Source organism: Crinia signifera, chromosome 5 (genome assembly GCF_055691185.1).
Source record: "Crinia signifera chromosome 5, ASM5569118v1, whole genome shotgun sequence".
Lineage (NCBI taxonomy): Eukaryota > Metazoa > Chordata > Amphibia > Anura > Myobatrachidae > Crinia > Crinia signifera.
The window spans coordinates 2999237-3015822 of record NC_139221.1 but is presented as its reverse complement, the minus strand read 5'-3'; the positions used below and the strand labels follow the sequence as shown (position 1 = coordinate 3015822).

The window sequence follows — 16586 nt, the reverse complement described above, 5'->3', positions numbered from 1 at the left end:
GATATACCATGTACTGTACGCTGTGTGACAGGGGATATACCATGTACTGTACGCTGTGTGACAGGGGATATACCATGTACTGTACGCTGTGTGATAGGGGATATACCGTATACTGTACACTGTGATAGGGGATATACCGTGTACTGTACACTGTGTGACAGGGGATATACCATGTACTGTACGCTGTGTGATAGGGGATATACCATGTACTGTACACTGTGTGATAGGGGATATACTGTACGCTGTGTGACAGGGGATATACCATGTACTGTACACTGTGTGATATGGTATATACCGTATACTGTACACTGTGATAGGGGATATACCATGTACTGTACACTGTGTGATAGGGGATATACCGTATACTGTACGCTGTGTGACAGGGGATATACCGTGTACTGTACGCTGTGTGATCTGGGATATACCGTGTACTGTACACTGTGTGATAGGGGATATACCGTATACTGTACGCTGTGTGGTAGGGGATATACCGTATACTGTACACTGTGTTATAGGGGATATACCGTATACTGTACACTGTGTGATAGGGGATATACTGTACGCTGTGTGATAGGGGATATACTGTATACTGTATGCTGTGTGATAGGGGATATACCATGTACTGTACGCTGTGTGATAGGGGATATACCATATACTGTGTTATAGGGGATATACCATATACTGTACACTGTGTGATATGGTATATACCGTATACTGTACACTGTGATAGGGGATATACCATGTACTGTACGCTGTGTGATAGGGGATATACCATGTACTGTACAATGTGTGATAGGGGATATACCGTATACTGTACACTGTGATAGGGGATATACCATGTACTGTACACTGTGTGATAGGGGATATACCGTATACTGTACACTGTGTGATAGGGGATATACCGTATACTGTACACTGTGTGATAGGGGATATACCATATACTGTACACTGTGATAGGGGATATACCATGTACTGTACACTGTGTGATAGGGGATATACCGTATACTGTACACTGTGTTATAGGGGATATACCGTATACTGTACACTGTGATAGGGGATATACCATGTACTGTACGCTGTGTGATCGGGGGATATACTGTATATTGTACACTGTGTTATAGGGGATATACCGTATACTGTACACTGTGATAGGGGATATACCATATACTGTACACTGTGTGATATGGTATATACCGTATACTGTACACTGTGATAGGGGATATACCATGTACTGTACGCTGTGTGATAGAGGATATACCATATTCTGTACACTGTGTGATAGGGGATATACCATGTACTGTACACTGTGTGATAGGGGATATACCGTATACTGTACACTGTGTGATAGGGGATATACCATATACTGTACACTGTGTGATAGGGGATATACCGTATACTGTACGCTGTGTGATAGGGGATATACCGTATACTGTACACTGTGTGATAGGGGATATACCATATACTGTACGCTGTGTGATAGGGGATATACCATATACTGTACAATGTGTGATAGGGGATATACTATATACTGTACGCTGTGTGATAGGGGATATACTGTATACTGTACGCTGTGTGATAGGGGATATACCGTGTACTGTACGCTGTGTGATAGGGGATATACTGTATACTGTACGCTGTGTGATAGGGGATATACTGTATACTGTACGCTGTGTGATAGGGGATATACCATATACTGTACGCTGTGTGATAGGGGATATACTGTATACTGTACGCTGTGTGATAGGGGATATACAGTTTACTGTACGCTGTGTGATAGGGGATATACTGTATACTGTACGCTGTGTGATAGGGGATATACCATATACTGTACGCTGTGTGATAGGGGATATACCATATACTGTACGCTGTGTGATAGGGGATATACTGTATACTGTACGCTGTGTGATAGGGGATATACCATATACTGTACACTGTGTGATAGGGGATATACCATATACTGTACGCTGTGTGATAGGGGATATACTATATACTGTACGCTGTGTGGTAGGGGATATACTGTATACTGTACGCTGTGTGATAGGGGATATACCGTGTACTGTACGCTGTGTGATAGGGGATATACTGTATACTGTACGCTGTGTGATAGGGGATATACTGTATACTGTACGCTGTATGATAGGGGATATACCATATACTGTACGCTGTGTGATAGGGGATATACTGTATACTGTACGCTGTGTGATAGGGGATATACAGTTTACTGTACGCTGTGTGATAGGGGATATACTGTATACTGTACGCTGTGTGATAGGGGATATACCATATACTGTACGCTGTGTGATAGGGGATATACTGTATACTGTACGCTGTGTGATAGGGGATATACAGTTTACTGTACGCTGTGTGATAGGGGATATACCGTATACTGTACACTGTGTAATAGGGGATATACCGTATACTGTACACTGTGATAGAGGATATACCATGTACTGTACGCTGTGTGATAGGGGATATACCGTATACTGTACGCTGTGTGATAGGGGATATACCATATACTGTACACTGTGTGATAGGGGATATACCGTATACTGTACACTGTGATAGGGGATATACCATGTACTGTACGCTGTGTGATAGGGGATATACCATATACTGTACAATGTGTGATAGGGGATATACCGTATACTGTACACTGTGATAGGGGATATACCATGTACTGTACGCTGTGTGATAGGGGATATACCATATACTGTACAATGTGTGATAGGGGATATACCGTATACTGTACGCTGTGGGGATATACCGTATACTGCACGCTTTGGGGATATAATATGGATTGTAAGCTCTAGTGACCGGCATGTTATAAGAAAGCACAGGGAACGTGTGGTCACTGCAGGTGACTGACACGACAGGTCACAGACAGACAATGATACAGGGGTGAGAAGGATTTGGGTCACCATACCTGAGCCATGGCTGGTCACCAGAGTCCAGGAGCGTCGGAGAGGAATGAGAGAGGGGACATTGAGGAGGGAGGACATAGAGGCGTGATACTGCCATTAGGTAGGGCTGACATTGTCGCTTATCAGTTTATACAGAAACACAAGGACAATGCCGCATTAATAGCTATCAGTATTTTCTCCACACCAAATATTGACAATATCAGCAATGTCACTGGTGTCACGGAGCCACACGTGCAAATCACAAGACCTGTGTAATAAATATATATATATATATATATATATATATATATATATATATATATATATATATATATATATATATATATATATATATATATATATATATATATATATATATATATATATATACCCCTTGATGAAGTCTTAAATGATGAAACGCGTTGGGTACTGCCTGCTGACTCCTCCCTAAATAGATAAGTTCTGCTTTTACACCTTGTCTTATAACTTTTTGTATATCTCCGATTTTTTTTAGCACTAATACATGTAGGCAATTTTTTTATTGAGCTTCGCATTTTTTACACTGTTGTTTTTCTATGCTAAATTCTTGTACTGTTTGTTCTTATATTCAATGCTATTGTGCATTTTTTATATGTATAAAATAAATTCTTATATGTTTTAAAAAGAAATACGTTTCTTACACAGGTATTTGTAGTCGCTTAGACCTCTATCCAATCCATTATATATATATATATGTATATATCATGTCACAATGCGCCCATGGCGGAGACCACCCTCCTACAGTACTGCCGCAGCTGGTTCTATCCATGGCGGAGACCACCCACTTCCTACAGTACTGCCGCAGCTGGTTCTATCCATGGCAGAGACCACCCACATCCTACAGTACTGCAGCAGATAGTTCTATCCATGGCAGAGACCACCCACCTCCTACAGTACTGCCGTAGTGGTTCTATCCATGGCCGAGACCACCAACCTCCTACAGTACTGCTGCAGCTGGTTCTATCCATGGCGGAGACCACCCACTTCCTACAGTACTGCCGCAGCTGGTTCTATCCATGGCCGAGACCACCAACCTCCTACAGTACTGCTGCAGCTGGTTCTATCCATGGCGGAGACCACCCACTTCCTACAGTACTGCAGCAGATAGTTCTATCCATGGCTGAGACAACCAACCTCCTACGGTACTGCCGCAGCTGGTTATATCCATGGCGAAGACCACCCACCTCCTAAAGTACTGCAGCAGATAGTTCTATCCATGGCTGAGACCACCAACCTCCTACAGTACTGCCACGGCTGGTTCTATCCATGGTGGAGACCGCCCACAGTACTGCCGCAGTGGGTTCTATCCATGGGGGAGACCACACACCTCCTACAGTACTGCCGCAGCTGGTTCTATCCATGGCGTAGACCACCAACCTCCTACAGTACTGCCGCAGATGGTTCTATCACGGCAGAGACCAAACACCTCCTACAGTACTGCCGCAGCTGGTTCTATCCATGGCGTAGACCACCCACCTCCTACAGTACTGCCGCAGATGGTTCTGTCACGGCGGAGACCACCCACCTCCTACAGTACTGCCGCAGCTGGTTCTATCCACGGCGGTGACCACCCACTTTCTACAATACTGCCGCAGCTGGTTCTATCCATGGCTGAGACTACCAACCTCCTACAGTACTGCCGCAGCTGGTTATATCCACGGCGGTGATCACCCACTTCCTACAGTACTGCCGCAGCTGGTTCTATCAACGGCGGAGATCACCCACCTCCTACAGTACTGCCGCAGATGGTTCTATCCATGGCTGAGACCACCCACATCCTACAGTACTGCAGCAGATAGTTCTATCCAAGGCAGAGACCACCCACCTCCTACAGTACTGCCGCAGCTGGTTATATCCATGGCAAAGACCACCCACCTCCTACAGTACTGCCACAGCTGGTTCTATCCATGGCAGAGACCACCCAAATCCTACAGTACGCCGTAGGTGGTTCTATCCATGGCTGAGACCAACAATCTCCTACAGTACTGCCACAGCTGGTTCTATCCATGGTGGAGACCTCCCACCTCCTACAGTACTGCCGCAGCGGGTTCAATCCATGGCGGAGACCACACACCTCCTACAGTACTGCCGCAGCGGGTTCTATCCATGGCGGAGACCACCCACCTCTTACAGTACTGCCGCAGCTGGTTCTATCCATGGCGGAGACCACCCACCTCCTACAGTACTGCCGCAGCTGGTTCTAGTCATGGCAGAGACCACCCACTTCCTACAGTACTGCCGCAGCTGGTTGTATCCATGGCGGAGACGAGCCACCTCCTACAGTACTGCCGCAGCTGGTTCTATCCATGGCGGAGACCACCCACCTCATACAGTATGCCGCAGCTGGTTGTATCCCATACAGGGCAAGGCCTACCCACATCCCGGGTCACAGCACGAGGCACATATACATATTGGGTATACAGACCAGAAGAGGATGACACATCAGTGTATAGGGGACTATATATGAGATGTGAGTTTACTATGTGAGAGATATGTGCTGCTAGCAGGCTGCACTCTGAGGATTATCCTCCTGTGCCAATGCTGACATCACCAGGTCTCTCCGTGCTGCCTGCACAGCCATTACTGAAGACTGCTCATACTCTTGCTGTGCAGCATACTCATCCAGCCATGTAACCTGCCATCGAAGCCACTGCCATTATTACAAGCCTGTTTGCTCCATGCAGAGTTTCCCTCCAAGCACCAAACATACTGTATGAGCAACCATGTTGGCTTCAATCACATGATTCACCACAGCCAATCTTGGGATACCAGCTTCTGTCACTTGTTCGCTACAGCCAATCAGCTCACACAGGATACTAGAAGTATCCTGGGAAAACACCCCCACCTGGCCAGTGCAGTGATGTCCTGAGTATAGCTGTATCCTGTGCTCCAGCTCCTGTGGGGATCTCTGTGCAAGTTCCCTTCCTTCAGGGTAATTATGAATTCCCACTACCTCAGTTCTACATTCATCTACAATCGATGGTGACGTAAGGATTGTATGCAGCTGCCCTGCTATGGAACCCACTGCACGAGTCGTGTGCTTACATTAATGCCAGTAGAATATCAGAACTCTTCAGCTATGGAATCAGCAGAGCGTTGGCGCCGTAGCAGTTGTGGACCTCGCTCTGGTGTTACGTGGTCTTCTGCTTCAACTTGCTAATAATATACCTTATTGGCCACTTGGGCTGTGGACTATCGAGCAGAGGTAAAATATCTCAGTGCTACGCAAAGGTGGCATCCTACCACAGCGCCACGCAAAGGTGGCATCCTACCACATTACCCCACAAAAGGTGGCACCCTACCATAGTGCCACGCAAAGGTGGCACCCCACCACAGTGCCACGCAAAGGTGGCATCCTACCACAGTGCCACGCAAAGGTGGCATCCCACCACAGTGCCACGCAAAGGTGGCATCCCACCACAGTGCCACGCAAAGGTGGCATCCCACCACAGTACCACACAAAGGTGGCATCCCACCACAGTACCACGCAAAAGGTGGCGTCCCAATGTAGTACCACGCTTGTAGCTTTAGAGTGATCCATTTTATTTCAGAACGGTTTGATATGGAGACTGTATGAGTAGGTGCTTGGTTTGTGCCCTGAGTACAGAGGAGAGCCAAGTGCAGCTCGGGTACATACTGTATCTACATTCATCTATCACGCTGGATATCAAGCAGCTACAGAGAAGGTCATAGGTGACCCATAATGCTGACGTATGGGCAGGTGATGAGAGGCAGACTGGACTCTGTGGTCACAGTGGGATGGTTCTATCGCTGATCTCAGCCACTGTGTGACAGTACAGGCCAGAGATGCCAATGTATGGTCATACAGAATATATGACAATAGCTCCAGCTGGTGCAAATAACACACAACTGCAGCCAAGTTACCCTATTCGTCACATGATGCGCCGGAGAGTGCCCCACACGTCACATGACACAGGGAAGAGTGCACCGCATGTCACATGACACACCGGAGAGTTCACCGCATGTCACATGACGCACCGGAGAGTTCACCGCATGTCACATGAGGCCCTGGAGAAAGCACCAAATGTCACATGACGCACCGGAGAGTTCCCACACGTCACATAACACAGGGGAGAGTGCCCCACACGACACAACACAGGGGAGAGTGCCCCACACGTCACATGAAACAGGGGAGAGTGCACCGCATGTCACATGACACAGGGGAGAGTGCACCGCATGTCACATGACTCACCGGAGAGTGCCCCACACGTCACATGACACAGGGGAGAGTGCACCGCATGTCACATGACGCACCGGAGAGTGCACCGCATGTCACATGAGGCCCTGGAGAGTGCACCGCATGTCACATGACTCACCGGAGAGTGCCCCACACGTCACATGACACAGGGGAGAGTGCACCGCATGTCACATGACGCACCGGAGAGTGCACCGCATGTCACATGAGGCCCTGGAGAGTGCACCGAATGTCACATGACGCAGGGGAGAGTTCACCGCATGTCACATGACGCGTCGAAGAGTGCACCGCATGTCATAGGACGCACCGAAGAATGCACCGCATGTCACATGATGCGCCATAGAGTGCCCCACATGTCACATGACACGCCGGAGAGTGCCCCACGCAACACATGACTCACCGGAGAGTGCCCCACACGTCACATGACGTGCCGGAGAGTGCCCCACACGTCACATGACTCACCGGAGAGTGCCCCACACGTCACATGACGTGCCGGAGAGTGCCCCACACGTCACATGACGTGCCGGAGAGTGCCCCACGCGACACATGACTCACCGGAGAGTGCCCCACACGTCACATGACGTGCCGGAGAGTGCCCCACACGTCACATGACGTGCCGGAGAGTGCCCCACGCGACACATGACTCACCGGAGAGTGCCCCACACGTCACATGACGTGCCGGAGAGTGCCCCACACGTCACATGACTCGCCAAAGAGTGCCCTACATGTCACATGACGCACAGGAGAGTTCCCCACGAGTCACATGACTCGCCAGGGAGTGCCCTACGAGTCACATAGTTACATAGTAGGTAAGGCTGAAAAAAGACTTGCGTCCATCTAGTTCAACCTGGTATAGATATCCATTGCTGATTTGGTAGGTTCTGGTATTTTACAGACAATTTATATTTCTTATTTGTACCCATGGATGTTTTTCTCCAGTAAATGTTTGTCCAACTTTGCCTTGAACGCATTTAATGAGCCAGCCATTACCACCTCTCTGGGAAGAGAGTTCCAGAGTTTGACTGTTCTGACCGTAAAGAAATTCTTTCTACTAGCTGAATGAAATCTTTTATCTTCTAATCTATACTCATGCCCTCGCGTCCTAGATTCCTTTCTAGTAGAAAAGAGGGTGTGTGACAGTTCCTTATATTGGTCCTTGATATACTTGTACATGTTGAGCATGTCCCCCCCTTAAACGTCTCTTTTCTAATGTAAATAGTCCCAAATTGCTTAATCTCTCCCCGTAGCTTAAATTCTCCATTTCCCTAATAAGCTTTGTTGCTCGCCTTTGGACTTTTTCTAATTCTATGATGTCCTTTTTATAGTGCGGGGCCCAGAACTGTACTCCGTACTCTAGGTGAGGTCTCACCAATGCTTTATATAGTGGCATAATTACCCTCGAGTCCCTAGTTTCCGTTCCCCTCTTAATACATGCCAGAATTTTGTTGGCCTTTTTTGTAGCTACATTACAATGGGCACTACATCCCAGTTTGCTGTCTAGATCCTTTTCTGCTGACTCGCCGGAGAGTGCCCTACGAGTCACATGACACGCTGGAGCGTGCCCCACTGGTGGTTAGCCGGCAGAAGAACCTGCCGGTCAAAAGAGAATCTACAGACACTAGGATACGGACATCAACCAATCGGCTTCTGCCATTGTGAAGGCTGGGAAGGAGGACCGGTGGTAGCGGATACAGCGCTCTCACTCTCCCCACACGGCTTATGTTCTACCTCCATGCACCCATCCCATCCATAGCCACGTGGGTGCCATGCTCTCTGCCACCCCTGGGCACCAAGCGTGTATAACCTGAGCATGGCCAGAGTCGCTCACCTGGTTCAGGAGGAAATCCATAGAGACCGGAGTCCCTGACGCTCACGTCACACACGAGTCAGGGAGAACGCAGGAACAATTAACCCCTGAGTGACCGCAGGGCAGGTCCAGGTGTAACCCTTACAGTACCGACGGATTCTGATAACCTGATCGGCAGCAGGATAAAGGCAGAATTCTCAGCTCCCATGTGTGTAACCAGGCAAAACCGTTCCTTACAGGCTGAGGGTTACTGATTAACAAGAGTGCAAACACGTGTAATCACAGAGACAGTGGCAGGAAGTGATAAAGACGCCCAACCAGAATAACCTGACACATCTGTCCTCATCCCTCTCCCTCCAGCAGATGGGGGCAGAGTCCGGGGGGAACGCAGCCCACCGAGTGCACAAGGGCGTAGCATACAGTATGCTTTGTATGCGAACAGGCGCTCCTCCGCGTACGGCTGCGGTACAGGCGCTCCTCCGCGTACGGCCGGGGAACAGGCGCTCCACCGCGTACGGCCGGGGAACAGGCGCTCCACCGCGTACGGCTGCGGTACAGGCGCTCCTCCGCGTACGGCCGGGGAACAGGCGCTCCTCCGCGTACGGCCGCGGTACAGGTGCTTCTCCGTGGTACAGGTGCTTCTCCGCGGTACAGGCGCTCCTCCGCGTACGGTTGCGGTACAGGCGCTCCTCCGCGTACGGCCGGGGAACAGGCGATCTTCTGCGTACGGCCGGGGAACAGGCGATCTTCCGCGTACGGCGGGGAACAGGCGCTCCTTCGCGTACGGCTGCGGTACAGGTGCTTCTCTGCGGTACAGGTGCTTCTCCGCGGTACAGGCGCATCTCCGCATACGGCTGCGGTACAGGCGCTCCTCCGTGTATGGCCGCGGTACAGGCGATCCTCCGCGTACGGCTGCGGTACAGGCGCTCCTCCGCGTACGGCCGGGGAACAGGCGATCTTCCGCGTACGGCCGGGGAACAGGCGATCTTCCGCGTACGGCGGGGAACAGGCGCTCCTTCGCGTACGGCTGCGGTACAGGTGCTTCTCTGCGGTACAGGTGCTTCTCCGCGGTACAGGCGCTCCTCTGCGGTACAGGCGCATCTCCGCATACGGCTGCGGTACAGGCGCTCCTCCGTGTATGGCCGCGGTACAGGCGATCCTCCGCGTACGGTAGCGGTGCAGGCGCTCCTGAGCGTACGGCAGCGGTACAGGCACTCCTCCGCATGCGGCAGCGGTACAGGCGCTCCTCTGCATACAGCAGCGGTACAGGCGCTCCTCTGCATACAGCAGCGGTACAGGCGCTCCTCTGCGTACGGCTGTGGTAAAGATGGTCGGTGGTCGACAAAGGGCTACTATCCCTGCGGCTCCTGCTAGGCCTGCACATACATGCAGAAAAAATCACGACTACAGACTGATATGGCAACAACTAAACTACAGCAGTGCGACTGTAGTAAAAACAAGGCGGCATGACCACCAGACATATCGGCAATATAACAAATGCAGCAAAGGACATTTTCAGACGTCCGTAGCTGGACACTCTAACTTCCATGCCCAGCATGTCAGCACCTATACTCACCCATTATCTATTAACGTCTCCTAACCCTCAGAACTTCTAGACACTGGATCCTGATCCCACTGATCTACATTAATATTTATTTTATTTACAGTGTCTTATACAGCGCAGCAGATTCCGTTACAGTGTGTTATATAGCGCAGCAGATTCCGTTACAGCGTCTTCTATAGCGCAGCAGATTCCGTTACAGTGTCTTATATAGGGCAGCAGATTCCGTTACAGTGTCTTATATAGCGCAGCAGATTCCGTTACAGTGTCTTATATAGCGCAGCAGATTCCGTTACAGTGTCTTATACAGCGCAGCAGATTCCGTTACAGCGTCTTATATAGCGCAGCAGATTCCGTTACAGTGTCTTATATAGCGCAGCAGATTCCGTTACAGCGTCTTATATAGCGCAGCAGGTTCCGTTACAGTGTCTTATACAGGTCGAGTATCCCGTATCCGAATATCCGTTATCCGAATTATTCCGAAATACGGACATTCCAGAAAGTGAAAAATTTTTTTTTTTTTGCTAAAAACTCACTGGGGACATTTGTAACAGCATCACTGGGGACATGATATGTAACTGGCACTATATATGTGCAAGACAATGATTGCTTGGCATTCAAATTCAGTGCTGAGATAGTACACACATTTTGTTTCACGTTTTGAAACCTTGTTTTTTGAACAATTAAAATATGTTTGTGTGTATTTTATGTGGTAATAAAATATATTTGTGTGTATATTATGTGTTTATACAGCATAAATGCAAGATACTTCAAAATACATCATTGAAATATTAAAATATTCCGAAATACGGAATAATCCGTTATCCAAAATTCTCCTGGTCCCGAGCATTTTGGATACGGGATACTCAACCTGTATAGCGCATTAGATTCCGTTACAGTGTCTTATACAGCGCAGCAGATTCTGTTAGTGTCTTATATAGCGCAGCAGATTCCGTTACAGTGTCTTATATAGCGCAGCAGATTCCGTTACAGTGTCTTATATAGCGCAGCAGATTCCATTACAGGGTCTTATATAGCGCAGCAGATTCCGTTACAGGGTCTTATATAGCGCAGCAGATTCCGTTACAGTGTCTTATATAGCGCAGCAGATTCCGTTACAGTGTCTTATATAGCGCAGCAGATTCCGTTACAGCGTCTTATATAGCGCAGCAGATTCCGTTACAGTGTCTTATATAGCGCAGCAGATTCCGTTACAGTGTCTTATATAGCGCAGCAGATTCCGTTACAGCGTCTTATATAGCGCATTAGATTCCGTTACAGCATCTTATATAGCGCAGCAGATTCCGTTACAGCGTCTTATATAGCGCAGCAGATTCCGTTACAGCGTCTTATATAGCGCAGCAGATTCCGTTACAGCGTCTTATATAGCGCATTAGATTCCGTTATAGCGTCTTATATAGTGCAGCAGATTCCGTTACAGGGTCTTATATAGCGCAGAAGATTCCGTTACAGCGTCTTATATAGCGCAGCAGATTCCGTTAGTTAGTGTTCCCGCTAGGCTGTTTTAGCGGGGCGCTGCGCCCTGCCCGATTTTTAAAGGACAAAATGCGCCCTGCCCCTCTAGCAGCGCCCCACTAAATCAGCCTGCAGTCTGTCCCGCCGGAGTGCCCGGGCCGTCGCATCGCTGAAGGGGGCTTGCCCGGCCATGGCTACGTACCGGCAGCTCAGCGATGATGCGGCCTGGGCACGCCTCCTTTGGTAATGGTAATAGGTAGGAGGGTCTCACATATTGGTGGCTGGTAGGACATGGGGACCTGGCCTACAGATAGGAGGGTCTCACATATTGGTGGCTGGTAGGACATGGGGACCTGGCCTATAGAGAGGAGGGTCTCACATATTGGTGGCTGGTAGGACATGGGGACCTGGCCTATAGATAGGAGGGTGTCACATATTGGTGGCTGGTAGGACATGGGGACCTGGCCTATAGAGAGGAGGGTCTCACATATTGGTGGCTGGTAGGACATGGGGACCTGGCCTATAGAGAGGAGGTTCTCACATATTGGTGGCTGGTAGGACATGGGGACCTGGCCTATAGAGAGGAGGGTCTCACATATTGGTGGCTGGTAGGACATGGGGACCTAGCCTATAGATAGGAGGGTCTCACATATTGGTGGCTGGTAGGACATGGGGACCTGGCCTATAGAGAGGAGGGTCTCACATATTGGTGGCTGGTAGGACATGGGGACCTGGCCTATAGGTAGGAGGGTCTCACATATTGGTGGCAGGTGGGAAATGGGGACCTGGCCTATAGAGAGGAGGTTCTCACATATTGGTGGTTGGTAGGACATGGGGACCTGGCCTATAGATAGGAGGTTCTCACATATTGCGGACTCAGGATTAGCAATGGATGTCCTTGGAGTGGATAATACATTCTCTGGTAGCTTAATGGCTGGTATTTTGCAATTGGTCCTGAGGTCTGATTTGGGCCCTGGAGTAGCTCTGTCGGAGACTGTTCTTGATTTGGGGTTCCAGTCCAATAGGAGAGACTGCTAATGAAACTCTCTGATGCGTTTCGCTGGATTTAACCACCTTTTTCACAGATAGTTTCTTGCTTCCTCTGGGTTACTTTATATATATCCTACACAATGTGGCTGCAGATTGCCTGAACTCTGCTGCATGGTTAGTGGGGGAGGGGGCAGGTGTGTGCGGGGGGATGCGGTCATCTATTAGAATGAACTTAGGTCTACAGTCATTAGGTCGACCCCACTAGGTCGACTGGCAGGAAGGTCGACCTGACTTAAGGTCGACATAGGCCAAGGTCGACATGACTTAAGGTCGAATTTGCATAAAGGTCGACATGAGGAAGGTCGACTGGTCATAAGGTCGACATGGGTTTTTCACTGTTTTTTGAGCCGACATGTGCCGACAGGCGGTATTTCATGCCCTACCATCCACTAGGGCGTGGTGGGAGAATAAAATAGTGTGCCGAGCGCAGCGAGGCACCGTGCCCGAAGCATTGCGAGCGAAGCGAGCGATGCGTGTCGACATTCGGATCAAAAAACAGTGAAAAACACATGTCGACCTTATGACCAGTCGACCTTCCTCATGTCGACCTTTATGCAAATTCGACCTTAAGTCATGTCGACCTTGGCCCATGTCGACCTTAAGTCAGGTCGACCTTCCTGCCAGTCGACCTAGTGGGGTCGACCTAATGACTGTAGACCTAAATGCAGTCTGACGAATGATCCCATTCCGTGTGCGGGCATCTCCCCTCCATTTGGGGGTTACTGTCACACACCTGCACTTGCCCATATGTGCTGTGTCACTGCTGGAGGGACGCTATGTTCTCTTCACATGTACACATTCTACATACATGCGCCTGGAACACAACCTCTGATCTCTATAGCTGGCATTAGCGACCACGGGTGTACTACTGGTATATCAGAAATACTGGCATTAGCTACCACGGGTGTACTACTGGTATATCAGAAATACTGGCATTAGCTGCCACGGGTGTACTACTGGTATATCAGAAATACTGGCATTAGCTACCACGGGTGTACTACTGGTATATCAGAAATACTGGCATTAGCTACCACGGGTGTACTACTGGTATATCAGAAATACTGGCATTAGCTGCCACGGGTGTACTACTGGTATATCAGAAATACTGGCATTAGCGACCACGGGTGTACTACTGGTATATCAGAAATACCGGCATTAGCTACCACGGGTGTACTACTGGTATATCAGAAATACTGGCATTAGCTGCCACGGGTGTACTACTGGTATATCAGAAATACTGGCATTAGCTACCACGGGTGTACTACTGGTATATCAGAAATACTGGCATTAGCTACCACGGGTGTACTACTGGTATATCAGAAATACTGGCATTAGCTGCCACGGGTGTACTACTGGTATATCAGAAATACTGGCATTAGCGACCACGGGTGTACTACTGGTATATCAGAAATACTGGCATTAGCTGCCACGGGTGTACTACTGGTATATCAGAAATACTGGCATTAGCGACCACGGGTGTACTACTGGTATATCAGAAATACTGGCATTAGCTACCACGGGTGTACTACTGGTATATCAGAAATACTGGCATTAGCTGCCACGGGTGTACTACTGGTATATCAGAAATACCGGCATTAGCTGCCACGGGTGTACTACTGGTATATCAGAAATACTGGCATTAGCGACCACGGGTGTACTACTGGTATATCAGAAATACTGGCATTAGCTGCCACGGGTGTACAGCTCCTGGTATATCAGAAATACTGGCATTAGCTACCACGGGTGTATACACCAGCCACCAATATGTGAGAACCTCCTATCTATAGGCCAGGTCCCCATGTCCTACCAGCCACCAATATGCGAGACCCTCCTACCTATAGGCCAGGTCCCCATGTCCTACCAGCCACCAATATGCGAGACCCTCCTATCTATAGGCCAGGTCCCGATTTCCTACCAACCACTAATATCTGAGACCCTCCTATGTACAGGCCAGGTCCCCATTTCCTACCAGCCACCAATATGGGAGAACCTCCTATCTATAGGCCAGGTCCCCATTTCCTACCAGCCACCAATATGTGAGACCCTCCTATCTATAGGCCAGGTCCCCATGTCCTACAGCCACCAATATGTGAGTCCCTCCATCTATAGGCCAGGTCCCCATGTCCTACCAGCCATTAATATGTGAGACCCTCCGATCTATAGGCCAGGTCCCCATGTCCTACAGCCACCAATATGTGAGTCCCTCCATCTATAGGCCAGGTCCCGATTTTCTACCAGCCACCAATATGGGAGAACCTCCTATCTATAGGCCAGGTCCCCATTTCCTACTAGCCACCAATATCTGAGACCCTCCTATCTATAGGCCAGGTCCCTATTCACTACCAGCCACCAATATGTAAGACCCTCCTATCAGCCACCAATATGTGAGACCCTCCTATCTATAGGCCAGTTCCCCATTTCCCACCAGCCATTAATATGTGAGACCCTCCTATCTATAGGCCAGGTCCCCATGTCCTACAGCCACCAATATGTGAGACCCTCCTATCTATAGGCCAGGTCCCCATGTCCTTCAGCCACCAATATGTGAGTCCCTCCATCTATAGGCCAGGTCCCCATGTCCTACCAGCCATTAATATGTGAGACCCTTCGATCTATAGGCCAGGTCCCCATGTCCTACAGCCACCAATATGTGAGTCCCTCCATCTATAGGCTAGGTCCCCATGTCCTACCAGCCATTAATATGTGAGAACCTCCATCTATAGGCTAGGTCCCCATGTCCTACAGCCACCAATATGTGAGACCCTCCTATCTATAGGCCAGGTCCCCATGTCCTACCAGCCATTGATATGTGAGAACCTCCATCTATAGGCCAGCTCCCCATTTCCCACCAGGCATTAATATGCAAGACCCTCCATCTTGTGAGTGTTGAGCTATATTATCTGTAAGGCATTATACCACAGTGTCCTACTAAGTGGTCACCCCTAGCAACAGGACTCTACTGCTGCATATAAATGATCATTGTTAGAGACTGGCAAACTATTTTTTCCTTTTCTTTCAATTGATTTATATATAATGGTACTTATGTATTATCTGGGCTCCCATGTTAAATGCACCCCATTTTTTCATACCCCTACTATCCAATTACGCATGGAGTTGATTTTATATAGTGTGGCGAGCGCAGCGAGCCACCGTGCCCGAAGCGTGGTGAGCGCAGCGAGCCCCGCGAGGGGACGCGGTCTCATAGGAAAAACGGGAGCCCAGATATTACATAAGTACCTATATAATTTATTAATTCATCCCTAAAGTATCTATAAATAATGTATCCCATGTATTACATGTTGTAATTCCTCCTCTCACCCAGCGCTGTCACCTATTCATGACCCGCTCTCCCACATATTCACAGCCAGAGATCTATGAATTGCCGGTACATATATTCTGGACGGGCATGTAAACCAGAGACTACACCGAGGAGCACACAGTACGAATATCCTGACCAATCACATGTCTGGAACACACTGACCGCCTAATGGTCAGTCCTCTCTCATATTGTAGCAGTGACCTATGTCCAGCTGGTAC

The 16586-nt window shown here is 49.0% G+C and overlaps 1 protein-coding gene across 4 annotated transcripts in view; it reads right to left on the bottom strand.

Annotated features, from left to right (window-relative positions):
• Positions 1–16586, bottom strand: part of SLC4A2 (solute carrier family 4 member 2) — a 255691-nt gene that overhangs the window by 195577 nt on the left and 43528 nt on the right. The gene's annotated exons all lie outside the window — the stretch shown is intronic.